Source organism: Bactrocera dorsalis, chromosome 5 (assembly GCF_023373825.1).
Source record: "Bactrocera dorsalis isolate Fly_Bdor chromosome 5, ASM2337382v1, whole genome shotgun sequence".
NCBI lineage: Eukaryota > Metazoa > Arthropoda > Insecta > Diptera > Tephritidae > Bactrocera > Bactrocera dorsalis.
Genome location: NC_064307.1, coordinates 38,477,908 through 38,489,258, shown reverse-complemented (window position 1 = coordinate 38,489,258; position 11,351 = coordinate 38,477,908). Strand labels below are relative to the sequence as shown.

The 11,351-nt window shown below is 33.9% G+C and overlaps 1 non-coding gene across 1 annotated transcript; it reads right to left on the bottom strand.

Annotated features, from left to right (window-relative positions):
• Positions 1 to 3,643: 3,643 nt before the first annotated feature.
• Positions 3,644 to 3,725, bottom strand: Trnas-uga (transfer RNA serine (anticodon UGA)). The gene has a single exon. It is a non-coding gene; the product is annotated as a tRNA-Ser (tRNA).
• Between the last annotated feature and the right edge of the window lie 7,626 nt (positions 3,726 to 11,351).

Sequence of the window (11,351 nt, the reverse complement as noted above, 5' to 3'; positions counted from 1 at the left end):
TATACCCTGAACAGGGGATATTAAGTTTGTCACGAAGTTTGTAACACTCAGAAGGAAGCGTTGGAGACCCTATACTGCTCATTTGACGAAACTGGTCCGATATCGGACCACTATAATATATAGCTGCCATACAAGCTGAACGATCGGAATCAAGGGCTTGCATAGAAAACTTTCGCATTTGACGTGGTATCTTCACGAAATTTGGCATGGATTACCTTAAGCAGTAACAATATAATCTCCAAAAAAATTGTTCTGATCGGATTATTATAACCCTTTCAGTGGAAAAAATTATTTGTGGTGGAAAAAAAATCTAAAACTTTATTTTTAAGGTAATATAATGCTCCTAAGTTCGAAAAAAATATTTATTTTTACCTGTGATATCGCAATTTACAGTTAGGGCATGTCGATTATATTCGACATTGACACTGGAAGATACCAAAATTTGTTATATGAAAAATGCAATTCTCTCTCAAAATATATGGCATATTTATTGAAAATTAATTGATTTTATAATTATACTTATTGGTTTTTGTGGTATTCCAAAAAACAATTGGCTTCTCGTTTTACACAGAGATAAACGTTACATTTTTTACATATTATTACATATTATAAAGGAACTTTTACCACAATTGTTGGCTTTGCAACGTCCTGCGCTTTTAACATTTAAAAATTCCGGTAAATGCCTTATTTGATCCAAACGAACTTCTGGCGGTGGTTGTGTTTGGACATTTCTTTTATGCTTAGGCGGATTAGGCGACATAGAATCATTGTCGCTTTCTGTGTTACTTTCAGAACGCAAAGCTATTTGGCTGCTGCCCCCTGACTTTGTCTTCGACGGTCTTCCCCGTTTACGTGTTATATCCCCCTTGTGTATTTTCCTGTTCTGAAGAAAGCAATGTTGTTGCTACAGCGATCCTAAAACTCATGGAGTCCTTTACATTTTTCTTTGGAATATTCTTCAATGTACAGTCGCGTCTATATTCCAACCATGCCGCTGTCAAAGACAAATCCACAAAGTGCATTATCACGCGAAGTGTCCACTTAACAGTTGTCCACTCCGCCCATGCTCTCGTTATACATACGTACAACTTGTGGTCTGTCAATGCATATAAATTCATTAGAATCTTTTTTCCCACCGTTTAGCCTTATCTTTAACTCGAATTCCAACAAAATTCGACCCCAGGTTGATGACTTTATTGTCATATCAACGAGTGATAAGTACAACACCATTTGCGTCAATGCATTCAGCAGAAAACCCTCACCTCTTGATTTCATTTCTTTCTCACTAGGAAGTTTGGGATTAGCGAATCTATTAACACGAATGGTTTCGAAAAGCTGGTAAGAAGGAAAGTAGTTGTCGAAAAATAGATTGTGACCAATGGCCATACTTGGAATCCGTTGACATAGATGAAGAACAACAGCAGAACCGAAACCAACATCCTTCATTATTTTTTTTATCTAATGGAGTTGTCGATCCTTGATAAATAAGAAAATCACACGGAATTCCTCTTTTACCACATAAAAAAAACTTTGATTCCCCATGGTGTGGGCTTTCCTTTTATGTATTGTTTTGCTACAAACTTCCCTTTAAATGGAATGATTTGTTCATCAATACAGAGATTTTCCTCCAATGGTAGGCTCCAAAGACGATTTCTCACTGTGTTTATTATTGGTTGAACTTTAAAAAGTCGATCTCTATTCTGCCCTTTTTTGTCCATAACATCAACCAAATGTAAATTATTTCTAATAGAAAAAAAACGTTTTCTGGTCATATTCTCTCTGAAAAATGGTATTCCAAACGAAGGATCGTAAAACATTTCAACTCTCGGAAATTTTAAAACCCCAATCATTATATGATGTGCAAAAACAATTCGAACTTCATTGACTGAGCACTCCGTGAAATTTAATTGACCTTTCTGTTGAGCATATAAATTGGTATGATACGCAGTTCCAATGAAGAAATCATCTGTAAGGTATTTTTTAAAATATGAATATGGTGTACCAATTTCAATATCTGCAGCATCTTGTGTACGTTCAAACTGAATTGCTGTCGAAGAATGTTCTATTCGATTTTTTCTCCAAGAAATAGCTTTCTTTGCTGTGAAGGTCAATGGAGTTTGTATGCTTGACCTTGGCTGCTCATTATCAACTGATATACCCATTCCAGATATTTCGGCCTCAGTGATAAGCGGCAATTCCAAATCTAACACTTCATCTAAGGCTTCACCGCAATCTGGAATAATTTCCCGTTCTATCACTTCAAAAGTATTTCCATCCACCTTTTCGACATCATATTCCACCATATCTTCACACTGGCACTCATTTCCATCTTCAATATCAGAACAATTTGCTAGAATTTCAAATATCTCATCATCATTTAAAGCTTTATATGCCATGTTTTCTGAAAATTTATTATAAATAACCAAACTTTTATATACATTTTTTTTCTAATCGGAAAAAAATACTTACTTTGCGGGTCAATGTCGATTATATTCGACAACAATATATTGGGAATTATAGGTATACGCTAATTACTTTTTCTTTGTTTTTTTGATAAGAACGATTATTTAAACACTACTGATTAACATATAATTTTTTCGAACACTTCTGATAAATTCTAAATACCTAAATTTATGTTGAAATATAGCCGATCGGACAATCTTGTTGATAACCCAGCAAAAAGATCAAATTAACTAAGTAACTAAAATTTAGAAAACTGAATGCAGCTTATGTTCATTAAAATGCTCTCTGCCTGACTAACTAATTTAACAACAAGAACTTATGAGCACGTTTACAGTTAGTTTTTTGACATGAAAAAGCGCGCTCATCCAATGTCGAATATATTCGACAAATCCACTGAAAGGGTTAACATATAGCTTCCATATAAACTGAACACATATGTAGTTACTTGAAGAAATGCGCCTGTGAAAGGTATATTATCTTCGGTGCAGCCGAAGTTACATTTTTTCTTGTTTTTTTAATATTTTTTTTGTGTTTATGGATTGAATTTTGACTATAAACTAAATTTTTTTTCTTGTAATGAATTGTTTTGTTTTATTACTACTTAATTTTTTTGAACGGTGTTTTAAGAAAATATTTAGAATTTTTTTAGTTTTAGACGATTTTTAAGATTGTGGAACAGATCCGCAAATATACATATGAATTGTGTATTTTTTACACTCTTTATATATTAGGTTGTCAAAAAAGTCTTGCGGTATTTTTATTGAATCAATTCGTGTTGGCACCCATACATCTAGCTTCTTAGTGACTCCAAGCTTCTTCAAATATAATATATAAAAATTTGAAAACATTTCTTACGCTAAATTTTTGATTTTTTTAAAACGACTTTAATTTTGTGGAAATTTCTTCTTTCTGATATAAAATATTGATTACTATGCTAAATCTTCTTCTTATCTATCTTAAAATACAAAAAAGATTCGAAATAATAGGCAAATGAAACGATAAAGCGGTTTTGAATTGTTTTGTCAATTTCGTGAATTCTATTATAAAACAAGTTCGTTAAGCAAAAAGCACTGAATTATAAAATTTATGTAACATAGTATAATACAATACAAGTACGTAGAAATTAATGATTGACTTTTCAAAAGTGATATTAATTGAAAAAACTAAAATATTAGTTTATCGCTGCGGACAGGACTCGAACCTGTGCGGGTAGAACCCAATGGATTTCAAGTCCATCTCCTTAACCACTCGGACACCGCAGCTGTTATTAAAACTCTGCCAAAGAGTACAGAAGAGTTCGTCAATATAACTGATAGAGCAAGAGAGCGAGAGACGGAGAGAGAAACACAGAGGGTATGTGTGTGTGTTCGTCGTTTGCGAAAAGAACGAACAAGAAGAATTGTAGAAGCAGATATTGGCTGCTGGTTGTTGGTGGTGCGTTGTTCTGCTTATGCTAATAAATTTTTGAACATTTTGCACGTGTTTTTAATACATATACACATACATATGTATGTATAAACTTTCTTTAAATTTAATCATTGCCTAATTTATTATGTCATATATTATCTTTCTTAATATTTTTTAACAATGTCATAGATAAGCGTTAATGGAAGAATGATAACATTGGCAGTGCTGGTCAACGTTTTTTAACTTTTCCATTTTTATGAAATAAAAGCACACCACACCCGTATTTAGTATACATATGTATATAGCTAAGTAAATCTAAATTTTCTACACATTTGGAGCTAAAATAAAAGGCAATATATTTAATTGTTCATCAATATTTACTCGTACTTGTTTGCCTTCAAAGTAATCCCCACCAGATGTAATACACTATGCCAACAATTTTTTCAGTCCTCGAAACACTTTTCATAAGCACTTTTTGGTCACAATTCGTGGGTCGATCATCATTATCATTGTGTAAAATCCATGAATTGTTCTTCCGCATTTCCGGCCGTTCAATACGGCCAAATAGAACTCCTTACTGACAGTCTGTACCTCACAAAAAAATTCATTATGCATCTTACCACGAATATCGAAAAAATAATGAGCATCACTTTGATTTTTGAGCGGCTTTGGCGTGGTTTTTTGGTTTCGGCTCATTTTTTCCCTCCATTCCGATAATTTTTAAATTATTTTCATGTCAAACTCATCAACCCATGTCTCATCGGTAGTTATATTGCTTTTCATGGGTGTAGAATCGCAATTCGCACCATCAAGCATGTCCAAAGAGATTCGTTTATGGTACTATTGAAAAAAATTCAGCTCTATCGGAACGAGTTGAGCAAGAAAAATAATCACCAAATTCATTCGAATGGATTCGCGAGAGATTTCGAGCTCTCTTGCCATCACTCTTACATTTGCCTGACGATTTTCATAGTGCTTGAACTTTTATAATATTTTCATCAGTTGAAGTGGTCGAAGGTCGTCCAGAACGAGACATGTCTTCACCGATATCTCCACCATCTTTGAAGGCTTTGTACCACTCGCAATACACAAAATATGGCAATGAATCGATATGTAGGAATATTACTATTTTAATTATAAAATATACCTTGTACTTTATAACCTCGAAGTTATCTTAAATTAAAGATATATGTAACGTATCATCAAAAAATTCGAAATTGAGTGTCTTATTGACTACGCTTCACTACTTCAAATTATATATGTACATAATATTAAATATGTTCAACATTTTCTGCTTCTACGTTATTTTGCATTTCAGGTGACGATATGTATTTTTAGACCACAAAATAGCAGTTTATCAAAACACAAATGTATCTATTTGGAAACACTGAACAGTTTATATTTTGTTTGCCACAATGTATCTAATACTTGGAAGGAAACATTTGGGACCGTATAAAGTATAAAAAATGGTATGTGATAGAATAGTGTTTTTTTAGTCGCGCGGTTTTAAATGAGGGGATACTTTTTTCGAAGTTGGTCTTTTTAAGTTACTTGAATTATACTCACTATGACTTGGCATTTCATAATAAACAGACTCACTATGAAACAATGTTTGCAAATCGTAAAAACTTATTATCGAAGAAAACTCGAACGAGTCTATCGGCCATTACGCTAAAAATTTAGGAGCACCTTCTCTTTATAGAAAATTTTCCAGAATGACATTGGGCTTAAAAATCCAATTCGAGCAAGAAGTGAAGTCGAACGACCATCAAGCCTGCGGTATGTTCAGAAAAAGAGCCCAAAAGGAGATGACCATCTATCCCTATTTTCACTAACAATTTTTTTTTTTAACAATGAAGCTCATTTAAATACGTTACCAAGCAAAATTTTTGCATTTAGTATGATGATAATCCACAAGTTATTATTAAGAAGCCTATACATCCTTAAAAAGTCACTTTTTTGGTGTGCTTTAAGTGAAGAGGGAATCAGTGATCCATATTTATTTAAAAATGAATCCGGTTATAATGTTAAAGTCAATGAGAAACGCTACAGATCCATGATTAATGACTTTTTTGTGCCTGAATGGGAGGATGTTGATGTAACTTACTTTGGTTCTAACAACCCAACGGAACCATACATTTTTTGAAGTAAACTTTTGGTGAATACATTAACTCGTGTAGTGTTCCATTGCTGCAAAAAGTTGTTGAAAATTTGGCTCTTGGGTCGAATTTTTTACAACCAGTCCCTGCGGTTACTTGCCAGAAATCATTTATAAAACATAATGACAAATCCTTATCTTTATTATAAAGCTAAGTTCTTTGCCATATCATTAAATTATATGCGTACTATATATTCTTAAAGACCAAAAAAATCACCCTTTATAAATCCGAGTCCGAGTCGATTTACCCATGCCCACATCTATCTGACGTCTATAACAAACTCTGAAACTCAGTTATTGAGCTCATTTCTTGGCAACGTCAACATCGAACCATACGAGGAATGTTAAAAAAATAACGAGAATTTTGAAATTAATTTCGAAAGTTTGGTGTCTTCAATTGTCAATTTTTTTATATTGATATAGATAAAATCTAATAAAATTTTCAGATGTGATCATTGCTTACTTTGTCTGTAGCAGCTTCTAGGCTAGTTTTTATGAGCTTGACGATTTTCCTTTGTTAAAAGAAATGGGTCAAAGAATTTGTTTGTGAATTCTTGGCCGAAAATTCTACTGTAACGATATGCCCCTGGCTTTGTGTGACTAATATCGTAACGACGCCCCAACGTCTATATTCATCAGACATGGCGTAGTGTGACTTTTTGCTATTTGCAAAAATAAAGAGAACTTTAACTGAGAGGGCTATCGAGTTAGAGAAATGCTTCGACGATTGGAAGAAGCGCTGGTATGAGTGCATAATATCGTATGGAGACTACTTTGTAGCCGACAACTGAATAAATATGTATGTATTTGTTTCCAAGAACAATAATTACCCTTCTTTTTTTTTGAGCCCATCTCGTAAATTTCACTTTTACATAGAGTGATCAATCAAATGAAGGTTTTGTATGCCAAACTTTTCTTATTTGACAGAATATGCGTCTTCAACGAAATTGGCATAGATTATTATCGCAAACAACGCGATAATCTCCGAACAAATTCTGCTTATAACATTTCAGAACAAAATCAAGGAAATCTAGGAAAAATCAAAGAAATCTGCATAAAAGATTTTTTACTTGTGAATTAGCCTCAATTCGACTTTTAACTATTTGCCTCTTACAAAATTTTATACTTAACAAACCTCACTTCTTCTGCTTCTTTACTCACAAAGAAATGCTATTTTATATTCTCGTCACGTTTCGGCAATTAGTCAAATTGCTTTGATTTTCGTGCACCTTTAAAATACATATATTCATACTTGAGGCCCTATGTTCCACCTAGGAACTACGGAAATATATATATATATATATATTCATATTCATATACCATGTAATAAAGAGTATATGTAGGAGTAAAACAAAGACGTGTTGATAATTTCTTAAGATAACATTTAAGAGAAAATTGCGTGCCGAAATGAAGGAAAACAAATTTTTAAAATAAAACAGAGAAAGAGATTGAAACGAAACAGAAACTAAATTCACGAAAAACCTAGTGTGAAAGCTCGTACGTTCTACGTATGTTTTACTTACTCTCAAATGTATGAAAAAACATCTAATCTTTAAATTCGAAGCACTAAAACTATTAAAAAAAGAGTAAAACTCTCTCCACCGCTGCCGAACACTTGTCACAAACGATTCGTACAATATTTCGCTTAAAAGCTTTATATCGCGTGCGAAATGAACCGTGCTAAACTGAAATACGCTCGAAGGGTTACAAACAGATTTCAAATATCCTTTCACATATGATAATTTTAGCCGCAAATCATACGCACAACAGTAACGTCTGCTCGCGAGGACATTAGTTGGCGCGCACTGCAAAACAAGCAGTCCACAAACGCACAGCTGCTAGTGAAACCAAAAACTGCAAAACTGTAAAAAATAACTTTGAATGTGGAATGAGCAATTCACAAGGAAACAAAACAATCGTAAATATTCATAAAATTGTACGCAAAATTCACTTAAAACGACAATGAGTAAGGCGAACATTGGCGCGGTTGTGGGGTCGCGGAAGTCTAGCGACAGCACTACTGACTCTAACCACATTTCCTGGGGCGACAAGTGGAGCGCACGCAGCCGCGAAAAATAACTTGGAACGGAACAACGAAAGTTCGCGCTGTTAGCGCGTCCTTATGCCAAGGGTCGTCAAGCGCAGACATTTGCATAATAAAATAATAAAAATTTGCATAATTTCGATTTTTTATTGTTTCAGTCGTCGTTTTTCGGAAATTCCATATATAAATGAGTGTTGTTATTGCGGCTATGTTTTTGTAAATCGAAAAGAACGCACCAGTTTCGATATTTCATGCATATGCATACATATACACATAACTATGTGTGGGAGTAGATACTTATGGCTTAGTGGGTTTGCCATAAAATAAGTGTCAATATTTATCGACGAATCGGTTCATTATCTTGATAATTTGCAAGTTTTCACAATAAATATTATTTATCACTAACTGACATCACCTCTGATTAGTTAGCGCGTTGAATATATCTGGAAATAATTTTATGAGATTCTGTTTTAAACAACTTTTGGTGGTTTGGTTATCAAGAATTTCATCTTATACTTTCTTTCACGGTCTCCGTTGAAACTATTGGCATTCATTTTTCATATTTGGGAATCATTGGAGCATTGGAAGCGCTTAATGATCGCTCGGCTTCAGTGCTTGCACGAGTAGGATTTTGTAAGCCCGCAAAATGCAAAATCTTCCATAAGGGGAATGTGTACAGTAGATCCATTGTTACTTGGCGTCTGGTGTCTCTCTGAGGATAATCTTCGTCAATAATTACGAAATGACGCAAAAATGTTACGTGAAGTATCGTCTCAGTTGTCCGTTTTCCCTTCTCAATTTTCCAAAACTTCAGTCAAAACAAAATTATGAGTCTGCATCGAGAATGTACTATCGTGTAGTAAATTTCACATGCATTGAAAATATGATAAGCAAATTTGTAACACATTGACGGATATTTGTCGTAAAAAATCAAATTCAGGTACTGGGGTCCAAATATTCGTTATCTAAGGCCTTGAACAGTTTTGGTTCCATTTGAAAAGAACTTTTCGTGCAAAGCTTTATCTTGTTATATTAATTGCTTCTTCATTTGTACACTGGAAAGTAAAAGAATCAGATGAAATTTAAAACTTACTACATGGGCAGTAGGCTTGGCTCTAGTCCGATTTCCGAACAGTAACATAAAATGTTAGAAGAATGTTAAAAACCGAAGTTGGTTGAAATCGAATCGGCTCGCCTAGTTTGGTCCGCGGCTCCATTAAAAATCTCTCATATCATTTCGGGTGTAAAACTTAATGTCTCTGGCGTATTTTTTCTTGTTTTAATGCGCTTTTAGTAATTTTTGACAGTACCGTTATATGTGGGGTGGGCAGAGTTATGATCCGATTTCCTCCATTTTCACACTGTCTGTAATAGTTCTTATAGCAATTGTGCCAGCAATTTGGCCGTTATTGCTTTGTTGGTCCAGGAGATATGTTCATTAAACCTATTAGAGGGCGGAGCCACGTCCATTTTCTCAAAGGATTCAGCCCTCGGATGACCTTTGTTACTACAATCCTCTGTGCAAAGTTACAGTTCTTAGTGCTTAGTTATGGTTAGGTTTTCCTATATTAACATTTTGTGGGCGCGTCAGAGGTCCATATTTGTTGCCAAATAACATGTGTACCAAGGTTCAAAAAGATGTCCCAATTTTTAGTCAAGGTACAGCTTGCCCGGACGGACGGACAGACAGACAGTCATCCGGGTTTCAACTCGTCTCACCATCCTGACCATTTATATATATAAGTATACAAGGTCTGTCTCAAAAGAAACAGACCTTTTTAACCCTTTTAGCCCCAAAGTTGCTTATAAGCAACTTTTATATATGTTTGACATCGTTTGAAAAGTCCTTTGGGGCTGAAAGGGTTAAATATAACTGTTTCTGGTGGCGCCACCTATTAGTGAGTATATGAAATAAAAAGTTTGATCTCTTGTTGACATTTTGTAAAAATTTTAAGACAATTGGATAACTACAATCGATGTTATCGATCAAAAAGTGACAGCAGCTTTTGGTCATCGGTCGTAAAATACATTTTGAACAAAGAGCAAATACTAAATTTTGTTTTAAACTTGGGAAAACGTTTAATGAAACATTTCAAATGGAAAAAAAAGTTTATGGTGATCAGTGCCTACCCCGTAGTAATGTGCATGAGTGGTTTAAGCTATTCCAAGAAGGTCGTGAGGACCTGTGTGACGAGTCGAGACAAGTCGTTTTCAGAAGTCAAAAATAAAGACAATGCTGATTTGTTTTTACGATTCCGAGGGTATTGTAAACCGAGAGTTCGTCCCACCTGGCCAAACGATTAATGCTGTGTTTTACCTTGGTGTTATGAAGTGTCTTTTATCGCTCATTCGTCGTTTGGAAAATTTCATTTGCCCATGAAAGGATATTGGTTTCAGGACATTTCAGCTATCCAAAATGCGACGACCGATATTCTCAGGCTAAACGCTGTATCAAAGCACAAGGAAACTAATTTGAATAAAAAAATATATCTTTTTAAAAATATTAATTTTTGTGTTGTTTTTTTTAACAGTCCTGTTTCTTTTGCGACAGACCTTGTATATATATATATAATACTATATCCATAGCGACTAGTTTTAGATTATAGATAGAACCGTTGAGTGAACAAAACTATTATACTCTATAGCAACGAGTTGCAAGAGTATAAAAATAATTATAATTTAATTTGCTGTGAAAAATAATATATTCTTTTCTAAAATTTTTATGTTGAAAGCACGGAACAATCACTTACCAACTGTCTATGGTACGCGCAACATTTGCAATTTTAATTGGTTTTTCTATTTTCTCTGCTTAAAATCAACGAGCCAAGCAAACGAAAATATCACAATTAATTAAGTCGGTTTTTATGGCTCGTAAAATTTCCAAATAAAAATGGCTCTGTGTAGAGGCGTCCTAAGAAGGAGTTTGCAAGAACATATGCATCGCTGATATTTACTTAAACGAACCAAAACACCAGCACAAAACTGTAAAAAAATTAATATTCATAACAATGAATGTTGGTAAATGTTTATAAAATAAACATGGTAGAGTTCGAATTATTAATAACAATATTAATTTAAGTTTTGTAAGGAAAAATGCATATAGTCAAACCTCTCCCTGGATATATGTGGAAGAAAACTATACTCTCTTCATTTAGCATTCATATGTACCATATGCATAGGGCGATAATATACGATACATGTTATATCGAAACCAACAGTTCCCGTTTGAAAACAGATGTTATTTATTAAACATGTTGTATTGTTATTAGAGTGGTTAAC